General features: G+C 38.2%; 1 pseudogene; it reads left to right on the top strand.

Annotated features, from left to right (window-relative positions):
* The first annotated feature begins 5,173 nt into the window (after nt 1-5,173).
* Nucleotides 5,174-6,065, top strand: LOC103745427 (annotated as a pseudogene).
* Nucleotides 6,066-17,576: the final 11,511 nt, after the last annotated feature.

Below are 17,576 nucleotides of genomic sequence, written 5' to 3'. Positions count from 1 at the left end.
AAATTGATATGGTGACTATATTATGAAAAGAATAAAAAAGGCTGAGGGCTTGTGGAGGGTCTGGGTACTAGAATGGACATTGGGTATGCAGGAAGGACAGAAAGAACCTGAGGGAGCTACACTGTTAATTTTGTCAATTTTACATAAACCAGAGACTTCCCTTGGAAGAGGGAATCTCAGTTGAGGAATTTCCTCCACCAGGTCAGTTTGTTGGCTTGTATGGGGGGCATTTTCTCAATTGCTAATTGATATAGGAGGGCCCAGCCCACTGTTGGAGATGTCATCCCTAAACAGATGAACCTGGGTTGTATAAGAAAAACAGCTTAGCAAGCCAGGGGAAGCAAACCAGTAAGCAGCACTCCTCCATGCTCTCTGAGTTCCTACTTCTAGGTTCCTTACTTGAGTTCCTGTCCTGACATTCCTCAGTGATAGAAAAATATAATCTGCGACCTGGGAGATGTTAGATGAAATAAACCCATTCCTTCCTAAGTCACTTTTGGTCATGGAGTTTATCACAACAATAAGAAGACAAACGAGGACAGAAATTGGTAAGGGGTGAGATATTGTTGTGACAGACCTGACCATGTAGCTCTTACACCTTGGATTGCTTTGTGAGAGGAATGTGGAGGATTGGGTGTGGGGGTTTGGCTAGAGAAGTCATTGCATGCACAGAGTTTAAGGAGCTGTTGTAGGAACTTGGAAGACAATGATGAGAGTAATGAAGATGATAGACATCTACTTGGGAAGTTTCAGAGGGAAGCAAAGACTTTATTAGTACTGTTTATGTTTTATTTTGAATTAAGAATCTGTGGTTTCTGGTCAGCTGTGATTAACAAGAGACCAACACCACTGAACTGAAAACTTTGTTCTACCTTGACAGTTGATACTGAATAACTGGGACTGAAATATCAACTGTGCTTAACAAGAGACCAGTATCATTGAGGCAAAATCTTTTGGAAAGTGTTTCTTCTGGTCAGTACACAGAAGCTGTAGTACAGTGGGAGACAAAGGCTGCACATCAAACTGCCATCAGAAAATGACAAATAATGTGTAAGAGTATTTCACATAGTACTGGTTTAGAAGGCATGAAGAGGTTATGGGGGCCATCTGAGATTTGGCACTGTGTGGAAGGGTTGGAATCTCCCTAAAGAGAGGGAAGGAGTGGATGGATATTGGTAAAGGTACAGCATCAGTTACAGTGGGATCCCAAGGATTGAAGAAAAACTTGGGCTTGGCACCATGTGGCAGAGTCACAGCTCCTGAAGAGGTCAAGAGAGGCCATTGGTGAAGGTTCAGGCACAGTTGCAGTGGAGACCCCAGCATATTGGAGAGGTCAAGACCATAGAATTACTGCAAGGACAAGAGCAGGTATGAAGTGGGGTCTGTCATAGCTTTCTGAGACAAGTTGTACATGCTGTGGATGGCAGAGCTGGAGAAACAGAATTTCCCAAGCCCTTTTGAAAGGTATACTTTATTTTATATTGTGATAGTGACATGAGATCTTGAGGACAAACAAGAAAGGAGAGGTTAAGGTTTAATGGCAATGGGTTTATGAGTCAAGTTAACAAGGTGTCAATTGTTCTAGTTAGTTTTTGATTAGAGTCATCTGGAAAGAAGGAACATCAACTGAGGGATTTTTCTCAATCAGAGCATTTTATTAATTATTAGCTGATGTAGGGGGGCCCAGACCACTGTGGGTACTGTCATTCCTAGGCAGATGGGTCTGGACTGTAAAATAAAAATGGCTGAACAAGCCAATAAGAAGCATTCCTCCATGATCTCTGCTTTAGGTTCTGCCTCCAGGTTCCTTCCTTGAGTTCCTGCCCTGACTTCCCTCAGTGGTAGATTGTGACCTGGGACACATAAGATGAAATAAACTCTTCCCTCCCCAAGTTGCTTTTGGTCAGTGAAAGGAAATCAGAACAAGCATTGACACTGGCTAGACAGGAAGGGCAGAGACAACCTAAAGGAGAACAAAGACATAAGATGATGAGCATGAGAGCTGAGAAGGAGCAAGTCTTAGAGGACACCTCAAGGAAGGGTGGTTTTTAAAAACATTCGAGCACAAAATGGAATATCAAGGCTTGAAGACAAAGTAGAGGAATTGGAACACTCATTATCACAATTAATATGAAAGTATGAATGGAATATTCAAGATCTATGGGACACTATGAAAAGTCCAAATCAATGAACCATGGGCAGAGATGGACCATAAACCATGCTTATAGGCATAGAGAACATTTTCTATAAAATCATAGCAGAAAAATCTCTCCAATATAGGAAAAAGCTGCCCATCCAGTTAGAAGAGGCATTAAAAGAGCAGACAAAAAAGAAAAAAAGTCTAATATAATATTGTTAAAACACAAAACATATACAACAAAGAAAAGATACTAAAGATGAGTGAGACAAATATCAAGTCAGTTATAAAGTCAGGCTCATCAAAATTATACCAGATTTCTCAAAAGAAGCTTTATAAGTTAGGAGGGCTACAAATGATGTATATCAAACATTGAAGGACAAGAACTGCCAATCCAGACTACTATATTTAGCAAAATTATTCATCAGAATTGAAGGAGAAAGAAAAACGACTAAAGAAATTCCTGACCAATAAGCCAACACTACAGAAAACACTCGAAGGACTCCTTCTAAATGAAGAGAAATATAAATACAGTGGTGAGGCTACAGGAGGGAAAAAAACACACTGGAACATCATTTAAGCAAACAGAATAGATAAACAACATACTACAATATCAACAAAACGACGGTATTAAGTGGAAATCAACTACCACTATTTGTAGATGGCATGATCTTATATATTAAAAAGACATTAATGACTCTATCAAAAAAATGCTTAGATCTGATATACACTTTTAGCAAAGCAACACAATACCAAATCAATATACAAAAATCAGTAGCTTTTCTATGTATTGATAATGAACTTTTGTATTTATTTTTATTTTATGTGCATGAGTGTTTTGCCTGCATATATGTAAGTGCACCATGTGTGTGCAATGTTCAGGGTGGCTCAAAGAGAGTGTTGGATCTCCTGGAACTGGAGATGTGTGCAGTTGTTAGCTGCCATGTGTGTGCTGGGTCCTCTGTAAGAACAGTCAGTGCTCTCAACCAGTAAATAATCTCTGCTGTCACACCAATAATGAATTTATTGAAAAGGAAATTTTCAAAATTCTCATTTGCAGTAACTGCAAAACATTCAACAGGTAGAAATAAATCAAATCAAAGAAGCAAAAGAACAATTCAATGAAATTTTAATACACTGAAAACAATAAAAAAGAGAAAGACCTTCCATGTTTATAGACTGTCAGGATTGATATTGTAAAAATGGCTATGTAACAAAAAGTGATATACACATTAAATGCAATTCCAATTAAAATCCAAAAAGCTCTTCACAGAAATAGAAAAAAGCAACCCTAAAATGATGCTGAGTAACCAACGGAATCCTAAACAGCAAGAGGAATACTAGAGGAACAACAAGGCCTCATCTCAAGTTCTACTTCAACACCATAGTAACAAAAACTGTCTAGTACTGGTCCAAAACAATATTCAGACCAGCGGGATAGAATAGATGGGTCCAAAATAAACCTACACAATTACAGTCATCTAATTTTTGACAATAGATTAAAAGATATATGTAGGGCCCCATTCCCAACATTACTTCCCCACTGTCCCATGTTTCCAGGCCTAGGCTGGTCATATGCACCACCTACCTTCCAGACAACAGTCACTGCCCACCCCTCTGCTCTAGGACCATGTAGAGTCCATCCCAGAACTACAGGTTCAGAAGTTGCACCTATCCTTAAATAAACTGAGAATGCTTCTTTTATACTTCATACTTCAACAGAGAGTGGTCCCAAGACTAAATTCCAAGCACCACTCAAGCTGGGCTACAAACCTTACAAGTTGAAGATCATAATAAACAACAGCTGTTCATACCAAGAAATTCCACTGATGACATAACTCCAGATGCCTAGGTCTCACTGCACAATCACAAACATGAATAACCAAGACATTATGTGCTCTCCAGAAATCAGCACCCCCATAATGTTTCCTGATAAAGGAAATCTAGCTGATGCAGAGGACAGTGACTTCAAATAGTAATTACAAATATGTTGAAGGAACTCAAAGAGAATATAAATAAAAGATGGAATGAAAATCTTGAATACACAAAATCAGTTGAATGAAATAACTAAAATAATTCAAGACATGAAATTAGAATTTAATAGAATCTCTGAAAAAAAGATAAGCAAATAAAATGAAATGAAAACACAGAAGTCAAACAAAAAGCTTAAAGGAAGACGCACAAATAGGTCAAATGGAGGAAAGACTATCAGATCTCAAAGACACGGCTGAGGAAATGAATCACTCAAAGAAAATGTTAAATCTAAAATAACCTAGGAATGGAACATGCAGAAATAATGAGAAGATATAAAAAGATAAATTGTGGGTGAAAAGGAAGGACAAGAAACACAGGTCAAAAGCACAGAAAATATTTTTAGAAAAGTCATAGAAAAAGATTTCCCAAATCTAAAGAAAGAGATACCTACTATGTTGCAAGATGCATATAGAATACCAAGTACACAGGACCAGAAAAGAAACTCCCCACATGATAAAATAGACAAAACATCAATGTAAAGAACAAAGAAAAGATATTGAAAATTGTAAAAGAAATATCAAGTCAAATATAAGGGCAAGAGTAGCAATAACAGCTGATTTTTCAATGGAGATTATGAAAGCCAGAGGGGCTTAGACTGGTGTCCTACATGTAACGAAAGAACATAGATAAAGGCCTAGACTATGATATCTAGCAAAACTATCCATTGTAATTTAAGGAAAAAGAAAATTTTTCCATGATAAAAACAGATTTAAGGAATTTATGTCCACTAAGACAGCTCTACAGAGGATACCTGAAGGAATATGTCAGTCTGAAGAGATTAAACACACCCACAAGAGCACAAGAAATAAATGAACAACTGCAAAACGACTAACTGAAAGGAATCTAAGAGGGGCAGAATGGGCAGCCGGGGTGCAGAGCAGGCTAGCCAAGACACAGTGGGCAAGCACCTGACCCGAGCCTTGGCAGTGGGGCCCTCCATGATGAGAGATTTGGGGGCATTTCCCTCTCCTCTTTGTAACTGATAGTCTGGGTAAGGAAGAGATGGCTGACACTGCCAAAACCTCCGGCCGGGACCTTGGCAGGGGAATGAAAGATTCCATCTGGGGCATTTATACCATCTCAAGGCTAGATGTTCAAATCCAACAGAAGAGAGAAAAACAGCGTCGAAGAAGGACAAGTAGTGTCAGGGCCCAGAGGAGAGCCCAGAGCAAAGAGCTGAAGCAAGATAGTGAGCCATGGATTGTTAGTAGAATTTTCCAGTGTTGTGCTTGGAATGGCAGAGTATTCCAGTTTGGTCTCCTCTTGTTTTATCGAGTGTTTATGCCTGTGCTTTAGTCAATAATAGCCCAAATTATTGGTGCTCCACCCCCACATGGAGATGTTTGGTCATGGCTGGAATTCTTCTTCACATCAACTTTCAGTGCTCTTTGGATGCTCCCCTTGTTTGTGCTTAGCAAAGTTGTGGATGCCATTTGGTTTCAAGATACAGCTGACCTGGCATTTGAGGTATCAGAGAGTATCCACTCCCCAATGTCAGCAAAATAATTGCTGATAAGCTCTTCAACCTTTTGCTACAGGCTCTTTTCCTTATTCAGGGGATATTTGTGAGTCTCTTTCCCATCCATCTTGTTGGTCAGCCGGTTAGTCTGCTGCATATGTCACTTCTTTAATCACTGTACTGCTTTGAGTATCATTGGTTCAATAAAGGAATTGAAGTGGACCAGCGACTGTCAAACACAGAAAGGAATTGGCCTTACTACTTTGGATTTGGCTTGCCCTTGGCTCTTCTCACAGCAATGCAATCCTCCTACATTATCAGCCTGCCTCTTCTCTATCCTCTTTCAGTTATTCATCATAAGCACCAATGAAGCAAAGACTCCTGGAAAAGCATATCTTTCCCAGCTATGCCTCTTCTCCTGGTTGGTCTTCTTAAGCCACAGATTTTTCCACAAGACAGACTGCCTGCAATCAGCCCTGAGCAGCTCAGCCTCTACAGGGAAGTTCTCTTCACCACATCCTTCTGCCAACCTAAATGCTGCTACAGGTCACTGTCTTCCCTGCTGTCCAAAGGGAATGGGTGGGATTGGGTGGAGGATGTGACAGCTCTTTCTCTGTTCTCCTCCCCCTGCCAAGGAAGGCAGGACCCACTGCCAAGGGCCCTCTGACACTCCCTTCTCATTGGGGAATTGAAGCTTTTTGTCTCTGGTGCGCGTAAGGCAGAATCTTCCTGACACCAGTATGTGGCTTTTTAACCACCACCATCAATCCTAAAGACTCAAAGGTTTACCAGCTATTTTCCAGCATTTGCCAGTTCCTGTGCCTGGATTGATTTCAGTGCTTTTTCCCTTCCCTGTGTCATTTACTCTTCTACTTCTCCTTCCTGACTTCCGGCACCCCTGGATGAATGGATTTTGTAATTCTAACTGTTGTATTTTACTAATCTGTTGTGGTTTTACTGTGAAGCACATACTTTGGATGTAGGAGGTAAAGGAGCATCCCAGTTGCTCCAGGTCACTCCCTTTATAACCATCACTGTCTTGTTTTCTTGTAATTCAAGTTACATTTTAGTCACTCTTGCTCTGTTGAAAACAAAAAGAGGAAAAGAAAAAAGAAAGAAGAAAGGAGCCTGAAGAAATAGGACATGGTAGACCTCACAGGGAGACTGGCTGTGTTTTGAAGAGCAATTTTCTTTATTTCCCCTTGAGGGGGAAACAGCTTTTTTTCACTGATACATTTAAAGTTCTCCAACTATGGGGAGATACCAGTTCTAGACAAGCGCCACTGCAATACAGAATGCTCAGAGAATCTGAGCTTCTCAACTCTGGAGGATGAGAATTTGCTGTTGGTCACTGCTAGGTCTGACTGGTATGTCAAAGGAATATTGGGTGCTGCAAATAGAAACTGAAGCGGTAAACTTACTAAACCTATCAAACCTGTGATTGATGATGTTTTCCTGTCAATTTAAGAGACTAAATATGGGGTGGGAAGATAAAGATCAAAACCTTGGACAAATTTGAAATATCACAATTAAACGTGAACTAGTTTCCCATAGAAAAAGAAATGTAAAAAAACAGCACAGCAATAATGTAATCATTAAATATCAATATTAACAGTCTAAATTCCCAATAAAGAGACATATACTAACTGGTTGGATTACAAAACAGGATCTATCATTTTGCTGCCTCCGAGAAACACATCTCATTATCAATGACCATCACCACTTAGGGAAAAAGGATGAGAAAAGATAGCCTAAGCAAATGGAACTAAGAAACAAGGCATAATAATATCTGACAAAATAGACTTCAAGCCAAACCAGTCAGAAGATACATGGAAGCACATTTCTTATTCACTAAATAAAAAATCCACCAAGAGGATATTATAATTCTAAATATATATGCAGCAAACAAGGGACATCTAATTTCATAAAAGAAATGCTATTAGATCTAAAATCACATATTGACTCCAACACTGTGATAATGGGTGGCTTCAATACCCCTTTGTCACCAATAGACAGGTCATTCAGACAAAAACTAAATAGAGAAGCCTGGAACTAAATAATGTCATAAATCATTATAGACCTAATAGGCATTTACAGAATATTCCACCAAACACTAAATAATATACCTCCTTCTCAGTAACCCAAGGAACTTTCTCCAAAATTGAACACAAGTAACAAAATTGAATATAATGACACAAAGTACATTTTTTAAAATTTAGGAAAATTAAAAAACATCCTGTATCCTATCTGACCACAAAGAAATAAAGCTAGATATCAACAAAGTAGAAATGGGGAAAAAATACACAAACTCATGGAAACTTAACACTACTGAATGAAAGTAGAGTCAATACATAAATCAAGAGTAAAAATTCCTATGCTTGAATAAAAATGAAAACACAACATACAAAAATCTATGGGACACAATGAAGTGAGTCTTAAGGAAGTAAAATATATAGCGGTAAGTGACTGTATTCAAAAAACAGAGATCTCATATTAGTAAATTAAGGATACATCTGAAGTTCTTTTAAAAATGAGAACCACAGCCAAAAAAGGTACATGGAAAGAGATAATCAAAATTAGGTCTGAAGTTAATAATATAGAAATGGAAAAAAAATACAAAGAATCAATGAAATCAAGAGTTGGTTCTTTGAAAAGATTAATAAGAGTGACCATCCTTTAGCCATATTAACCAGAAGAAAGAGGAAGAGAACACAAATTAATAAGATGAGGGACAAAGGGGGAAACATTACAACAGATAATATGGAAATTCAGAGAATTTATCCTTTAAAAAACTATATTCACTAAACTGGGAAACCTTAAAGAAATGGATGAATTTCTGGATATGCATGACCTACTAAAATTAACCCAAGATGGAGTAAACAACTTAAATAGAACCATAACAACCACTGCGATAGAAGTAGAAATTTAAAAATCTCCCAACTAAGAAAAGCCCGGGCCAGATGGATCTAACACAGAATTTTATCAGACCTTAAAAGAAAAACAAATACCAACACTCTCAAATTATTCTCTAAAATAGAAAAGGAAGGAACACTTCAAAATTCTTTTTATGAAGTCAGTATTATCCTGATACCCAAACCAGATAAAGATCCAACAGAAAAGAAAATTATAGGTCAATTTCTCTGAATAACATAGACACAAAAATTCTCAAATAATATACTCACAAACCAAATGCAAGATCACAACAAAAAGATTACAAACCATGATGAGTCAACTTTACCCAGAGATGTAAGGATGATTCAATATATGCAAATCAGTAAACATAGTCTACCACATAAACAGAGTCAAGAACAAAAATTATATGATCATCTCATTAGATGCAGACAGGTCTTAGACAAAATCCAATAGCCCACATGATAAAAGTCATGGAGGATCTAGGGATACAGGGGATGTATCTAAACATAATAAAGGCAATATACAAAAAGCCTACAGCCAACAGCATACTAAATGGAGAAAAACTCAGAGCATTTCCACTAAAATGGGAATGGAACATGAATATCCACTCTCTACATTCTTTTCCAACATATTGCTTCAAGTTCTAGTTAGAGAAATGTGACAAATGGAGGAGATAAAGGGGTTACAAATAGGAAAGAAAGAAGTCAGAGTATTCCTATTTGCAGATGATATGATTCTATACATAAAAGACACTATAGATGCCATCAGAAAACTCATAGAGTTGATAAGTATATTCAATATAGTAGCAGAATGCAAAATTAATGCACAAAACATCAGTGGCCTTCCTATAGACCAAAAACAAAATACTGAGGAGGAAACAGGAGAAATGACCCCATTCACAATAGCGTCAGAAAAATCTTTGAATAAATCTAACCAAGTAAATGAAGGACTTGTATAGTAAAAGTTTTAAGATAGTGAAGAAAGAAAATAAGATACCAGAAGATGGAAAGACCTCCCTTGTTTATGGATCAGTAGGATTAATATTGTGAAAATGTCCATCCTACCAAAAGCAACCTAAAGATTCAACACAATCTCCATTAAAATTCCAATGCAATTCTTCATAGAAAGGGAAAAAATATCAAATTTCATATGGAAACATGAAAACCCAGGATAGAAAAAAAAAAATCCTGAACAATAGAATAGATGGAGGCATCACTATTCCTGATTCCAAATTGATTGTACTATAGAACCATAGTAATAAAAACAATATGGTACTGTCATAAAAACAGACACATTACTCAATGGAATGAACTGAGGGCCCAGATTTAAGTCCACATACTTACAGCCAACTGATTTTTCACAAAGGAGCAAAAAATACACATTGGAGAAAGGACAGCATACTCAACAATGATGCTGATCAAACTGGATAACTACATGTAAAAGATGAACTTAGATCCATACTCTGACCCTGCATAAAAATCAACTCCAAATGGATCAAGGACTTCAACTTTAAACCTGATACCCTGAATTTGTTGAAGAGAAAGTAGAGCATACACTGGAACTTATAGGCACAGGAAAGGACTTTGTGAATGTGAACAAGATAGTATAAACTTTAAGACCAACAGTTGACAAATGGGACCTCATGCAACTAAAAATCCTCTCAATAGCAAAGGACACCATTATTTGAGTGAAGCAGCAGCTTACAAAATGTGAAAAATATCTTTGCCTCCTCTACATCTGACAGATGATTAGTATCTAGACTGTACAAAGAACTAAAAAACTAAATATAAAAAACCCAAACAATTAAAACTTCACACACCCAGGGCTCAGGGACCATTGTGGAAGAGGGGGCAGAAAGATTCTAAGAACCAGGGGAGGAGATGCATGACATAATGGAAACACAGTCTTACAGACTCCTGGGATCTTGTTCATATGAGCCCACAGCAACGGTGGCAGCATGCCCAAGACCCAGGTAAACTCAAGTAGAAAGTTGGTCTTCTTTAAGGGAGAAAGACTCCAACAGCTCAGAAAATAATAAGAACTGACCAGTGAGATTGCATGAAATTAAAAGGTTTCTGCTAGCAAAGGAAACAACAGTCAAGTGAAAAGGTATTTTATAGAATAGAAGAAACTCTGTGCTAGCTATATATTTGTCAGGGGATTAATATTTAGAATAAGGAACTCAAAACAGAGGGCAATGAACAAAAAAGGGCTACAAATGGCCAAATCGTAGAGAGTAAGAGTCTGCAGAGTGTGAGTCCTTCAACAGGACTCCCATATTAAACTTCACACACCCAGGGCTCAGGGACCATTGTGGAAGAGGGGGCAGAAAGATTCTAAGAACCAGGGGAGGAGATGCATGACATAATGGAAACACAGTCTTACAGACTCCTGGGATCTTGTTCATATGAGCCCACAGCAACGGTGGCAGCATGCCCAAGACCCAGGTAAACTCAAGTAGAAAGTTGGTCTTCTTTAAGGGAGAGGCTAGATAGGCTGATCCCAGTGGCTGAACTTGCACTGAGGAATGTCTGGGTACAATAAATTGACTCCATAGGCCTTAGCAGATATGACAGAATACATGAAATTCGGGAAGGGGGCTTTAGGGGTCAGGATGGGGGAGGAGGTATAAAGATTAAGATGTTTTGTATGAAATACACAAAATTCAATTTAAAAAATACATTAAAATGTGGCAAATAACTAGACACAGACTTCTCAAATGATGAAACACAAATGGCTGAGAATTTTTTGCAATGTTCAACGTCTTTAGCCATCAGGGAAACATCAATTAAAATTACTTTGTGATTTCATCTTACTCTAGCCAGAATGACCAAGATACAAAAAACAAAGGATGACAAATGCTGTGCGGATGTAGGGAAGAAGGAAAAATCATTCACAGCTGGTCAGAGTGTAAACTGATCCAGCTGCTGTGTAAATCACTGTGCAGCTTCACATAAAGCCAGCAAAAGATCTACATGATCCAGTTAAACAAATACACACCACGCCTTTGGAAATAAAACCCAAAGGACTCTGTATCCTACTACTGAGATGTCTTTTCATTCGTTTCACTGCTGCTCTATTCATAATAGCCAGAAAATGGAAACAGTCTAGATGTCCATCAACTGGCAAATGGAAAATGAAAATATGGTACATTTACACAATGGAATATTACTCAGATGTTAAGATAAATAAAGTTATGAAATTCACAGGTAAATGGAAGTAGAACTAGAAACAATCATGCTGAGTATGGTAACCCAGAATCAGAAAGACAAATGTCACACGTTCTCTATCATAGCTGTATGCTAGCTTTGAATATTTAGGCATGTGCATTTCAATTGAAAAATCATTAGAAGTTAGAAAACTAGTAAGGGACCATGGGGAGGGGCATTCATGGGAAGGGAAATAGAATGCAATGCTAAAAATGGGGAAAGGGCAATGGAATGATGAGGGTTGAATGGGGGGGAGAACAGGGTAGAAGAGAGTGTGTAGGGAGGAATAACTAATACTAAAGGCCTTTTGAGAAAGTCACATGGAAACCTGTTACTGCAGAAGTATATATACTATACATGTACATAGTACAATATAAAGAGTTTAAATGGAGTTACCCCATAACATGGAAACAACACCCCACCAGGCATCGCAGGCTAGCTTTTTATTAAAAAGTCCAGTGGAAGGAATGGACTCTCTTTTTTTGGAGTTGTTGACCAGAGGGTTCCCATAGACCTTTAAACAATACTAGCTATTGCCATTGGTCTTGGTTACCTCCCAGAACTTGAGGGTAAGATTTGATTGCTAAAGACACTACATAAGTGAATCATAGAAAAACCATGGAGAAATTCAGCTGATATTCACCTCAAAGCTTCATTTCTGCTGGCTAGCTTTCAAAGTGCTGGAAGGTGCTATGCATTCTGTCAAAAAGACATGGTGGGCGAATACAAGGTAACTGTGATTTCTGGCTATAACAGGACAGTTGCCCATATAAATCCACAGCACTGGTAACACCATGGATAAGACCTAGGAAAGCCAAAGCTAGACAAAACACCAGTATGGAGATGGAGGTGGGCAAGAATGCACAGTCCTAGCTGAGAAACAATTGGCAATTGATAGCTGCTGGTAGGGGGAAAGCCCATTTTCTTTAAGAGTGTGATCCTAAGTAAGCTACCAAAGCTCCAGGGAATTAACTCACAGCCCTAGACCATTTGGGGAATATAAATTAGACTCAAGCTTTAAAAACTACTAGTTGACATGAAGTCAAAGGGAGTAGTAAGGTAGGGGTGTATCTGAGAGGAGAGGGGGGAGTTGGTCTGAATATGATCAAAATATATGGTATGAATGTATCTTTATATTTACAGCCAGGTGTAGCTCTCACCACTCATCAAAGAAGCTTCTTCTTGTCATAGGTAGAGACTATTACAAAGTTCCACAACTGGTCAAAACACAGAAAATAAGTGACTGTGAGCTTTCCAGCCCTAAGAGATGCATCTACAATGTAGCCACTCAGGTTACACATAAGGATCTCTTATGTATATCGTCTTCAGTGTCATGATTTTCTATGATAACTTTGAAAACTTTATTTTAGAAAAGGAATCCATACCATCTAGAAGCTTGCTCTATGCTACAAAACATGTCCAGTCCCTGGTATCAAGCTGAGTGTTGGTCCAGGACAAAGGCTGATCCTGACAGTAAAAGTAAGGCTTAGCTTCATTTCTCTCCTCATTTTGACAATATATGCTTTTTCTCAGTGTCTTTCCCAGTGTATTTTTTCATTATATACTACTGGATATACACTATTTAGTCTGACATCTTAAAATTAATATAATGTTATCAACATCCTTCCTGTTATTAAATGTTAACATTACAGGTCAGTATGGTAGACCATCATCTGGACACTCACTAATCTAAGCAAGTCATTAGCGTTTAACATTTAGGCTGCTACAAATTCCTTCTAGGGTTCATGATACAAACAGTGAATGTAAAGCTCTCATGGATATTATTCTACTCAACTAAACACTTGGATCTTTGCAGATGTGGCCTTGTGTATGAATGACTTTTGTTTACTATTCTCCCTCTCTTTCCCTCCCTCCCTCTACCCCTCTCTCCCTCCCTCTCCTTCCTTATACCTGATATCCTCACTACAATCTCCCTGACACCTTTTTTCGCACTGATACCTGCAACTCCCCTTCACCAGCACACCCTCACCTTTCACAAAGCAAAATACTGGCCTAGACTCAGCCTGATGAGGCTTTAGAGAGAGTCTCTGAGGCTGAAGAAGAGGGATCTGAGGCCTGAGAGAAGACTGTCACGCCAGGTAAGGAGGAACAAAAACAACATCGTCAATAGCCTTGAAAACCAAGTCAGAAGTGATTTCCTTAACAACTCAGCTCAGAGGAGAAAAGCCCTGTGCGAAGAAACAGAAGGCCAGTGGACTGGCCAGAGTCCATCACTGAAGGCAGTGAGTTCAGTGTCTAAATGGGAGACTCCATCAACCCTCTGGATCTGCAGGTTCTGAATTTCAGGATTCAAATAACTGGGCTCCAAAAATATTCAGAAAAGCCAGTGAGGTGGTACACACCGGCAGTCCAAGCTGAGGTGCCATGATAGGAAGCCCAAGGCCTACTTGCAACAAGCAAGATTCTGTTTTTAAAAAAAGTTGTGATGCTGGAGAGATGCTCAGCAGTTAGGATGAGGGCTGGATTCCCATCACTCACTGGCAGATAACAACCATCAGTAATTCCAGTTACTCTTCTGGTCTCTGTGGGCATTGCACATCATGGGTGAAAAATATGCATATACATAAAATGAAAATAAATAAAAAACACATTTTTTAAAGTACTAAAATGTTCAGACTATAGATGTGGCCCAATACACATTTATAAGCTCACTTTAAAATGCTGAGATTTGTGTGTGTATGTGTGATCTGACGTGAAGTTCTTAAGCATGAACTCTGTAGATAATAGCCAACATCGTGTTGCAATATCAATCAAAGTAAATGTGTGCACGCTCTCAATACATTTAATGACTTCAGTTTTATGGTGTTGCGTGTATTATCTTCTGAACTCAGACAGTTGGATTGGTACTACCAGATGGTGCATTTGCTTGTGGTAATTTGGTGAGTAAAACAGTGATTATCAATAATGTTTTAACCTACCACTGCCAATGACAGGCATTCGATGTTATTTACAAGACAGTAAGTGTTCTTATGTTACCATTAACAGTACGCCCACACCGTGCCACACTTCACATATCACCTGCTGCCATTTACAATCAGCCTGCAGTATCTCACTGCATCAGCACCTGAGATATGAAAGAGCCCAAGCCTTGCTTTTGAATTTCCTGTCAATTAATTTATTTTCATAATAAATGCACATTTCAAAAGAAAACAGAGCCTTTCCTCAGAAAGGTTTTTTGATGAAAGAAGATTGTTCAACAAAAGAGGCAATTGGTAAGGCCCTGCTTAAATTGTAGGGAATTTTTACAAGTTTTCAGAGAATAATTTGAAAATGCATTATATGTAAAAACATGCTGCCAAATTTGGCATGCATCAAGAACTGTGTCATAAGGACAAAATAATGGAACCAAAAAGAAAAAGTCTACCATCTCAACAACCTTTTTAAGTTACAACTCAGATTCTATTATTAAAAACTAGTTATGTAGTAACATACATAATGGCAAAATATCAAAACCTTTAGACTGATGGTGAATTTATTAGGCAGTGTATGTAGAGCGTAGCAGATATAATATACCCTGAGGGAAGTGGATATTTCTAAAAATCAGTTTGTTCTACCAGACTACAGCCAAGAAAATTGAAGAAATCAGAAAGTCTATCAAAAGAAGTTATTTGGAGAGTAGAGCTGCTAGTTTTAGACTTTTATACTTCAGTGACAGCTCAGCTTGCTGTTGTTTAGAGGCATTGATGATTACACTGTCAGTAAAGAAATGCCTTCTTTAATCCCATTAAGAGACACAACAAAATCAAGAGATTTATATGAAGTGGTAGAATTTATGCCATAGCAGCTTTCCTTGTCCATTGTTAACATATCTGGGATAGTTACGATGTCTAAGTCAGGACCAAACATTGAAGAGTCTTATGATCTGTGACATATTATCAAGTTGCTTATGGTAGCAAAACAAAACTTTGTTCCACAGCTTGACACTGATAACTGGCTTGAAGATTTATCATTTTTAGTGTATTTAACTGTCTGTTCAAATGATTCAAATATACATCTTCAAAGTAACAATGATTTTTATCAATATGACACTTCAAAGCATTCTAAATGAAATGGAAATTAAGGGCAACTCAAATTAGGGCACGCAATTTTAATACACTTTGTCCTGTTAACCGTAGTTAACTATAGTTATAGGCTAGATATAGTCCTGGGAACAGTGAAAAATATGTAGCCTTGCTGTGCTGGTTAGTTTTTGTCAAGTTGACAAGAACTAGAGGCACCTGAAAAGAGGGAACCTCAACTGAGGAATTTCCTTTTCCAGATCAATCTTTGGCCATGTCTATGCAGCATTTTCTTAATTGCTAATTGATGTGGGAGCCCACTATGTGTGGTACCATTCCTGAGCAGATGGTCTTGGGCTATATAAGAAAGGTAACTGAGCAAGCCAGGAGAGCAACCTAGTAAGTAGCATTCCTGTGTGGTCTCTGCTTCAGTTCCTGTCTCCAGGTTCCTGCCTTGAGTGCCTGTCTTGATGTTCCTCAGTGATGGACTGTGACATGAAAGTATAAGCCTAATAAACTCTCTCCTTCCTAAGTTGGTTTTAGTCAGTGTTTATCATAGCAGCGAAGCAGCAAACTAATACACTTGCTCTTCAGTTTGATGCAATTTATAAACAGATTTCAAGGTTTGGAGGAAATAATGTCTTAGTATTATTGTGACTCTGTTTTCAGTCTACATAAATATGTTGCCTGCCAATTTTTAAGTGGAATTCATAGAGCTGTAATTTGACATTCAACTTAAGGAAAGTTTGATCATATCTCCTTATTAGACTTTTACAGGCTCTGTTTATCCAGAAGCAAATATCTCTTAGGTTCACAAACACATTTTATTCTTGCCATCTCTTTTTGGCAGCACCTTACATTGGTGACCAACTTAAAAAAAATTTAAATAATATTTATCTATTTGTATGTATGTGCATGTGTGTGGGCACTTGTGTGTCTTAGAACACATGTAGAAGTCAGAGGACAACTTACTCGAGTCAATTCTCTCTTTTATACCACGTAGGATAGGATCCAGCAATTGAACTCAGATCATCAAGCTTGGTGGCAAGCACCTTTGGCCACTGAGCCATCTGGCTGGCCCAGCGAGCAACTAATTTTAAGAATGAAGCACACTAAGATAGGATTAGAACCAAAATATCTAATGAGCACATTGACAACTCACTGAGAACTGTTAACTACCTCCATTGAGCCAGCTACTGATGCATTCATTTCTCAGATACAATGTCAAATATCCCACTAGTTTGATGATCCCCTTTTATCTTTCATTCCTACAATTTAAAAATATTTTTAAAAGTCAATGAATTTTCATTATTTAGACATGTTTACTTTCTTTATTAGTGATCACAAATTTAGAGCTGTAAATCAATTTTAAAAGACTCTCAGAACATATGCCAGGTGTGGTGGCATGCACCTTTAGTTCCAGTACTCAGGAGGCAGAGGTAGGCAGATCTCTGTGAGTTCAAAGCCAGCCTGGCCTATATAGTGAGTTCTAGGCCACTGGCTATATAGTGAGACTGTCTCAAAAAACAACAAAAAGACTCTATGAACAGGGGCCCACACGATTAGTATTGTTATATGAAGATTCTTTTGCTTATCTGTGATGACAGATATCTTGAAAACTGCACAATAACTTTTGGGTTGGTTTGGTTTGCTTGCCCATCATTCTTTCTTAGAGTTTATGTGTTTAATGTGTGGCTAACAGCAGTTCTTCTTCATCCAGTGTAGTCTAGAGAAGATAAAAGGTTAGACAAGCCTGATTTAAAGTATAAAGGAAGACAGGACTGGAGAGACAACTCAGCAATTAA

The sequence above is a fragment of the Nannospalax galili genome, unplaced genomic scaffold (genome assembly GCF_000622305.1).
Source record: "Nannospalax galili isolate Female #2095 unplaced genomic scaffold, S.galili_v1.0 scaffold762, whole genome shotgun sequence".
Lineage (NCBI taxonomy): Eukaryota > Metazoa > Chordata > Mammalia > Rodentia > Spalacidae > Nannospalax > Nannospalax galili.
Note: the sequence above shows the minus strand (reverse complement) of the source record. Positions and strands in the feature narration are given on the sequence as shown.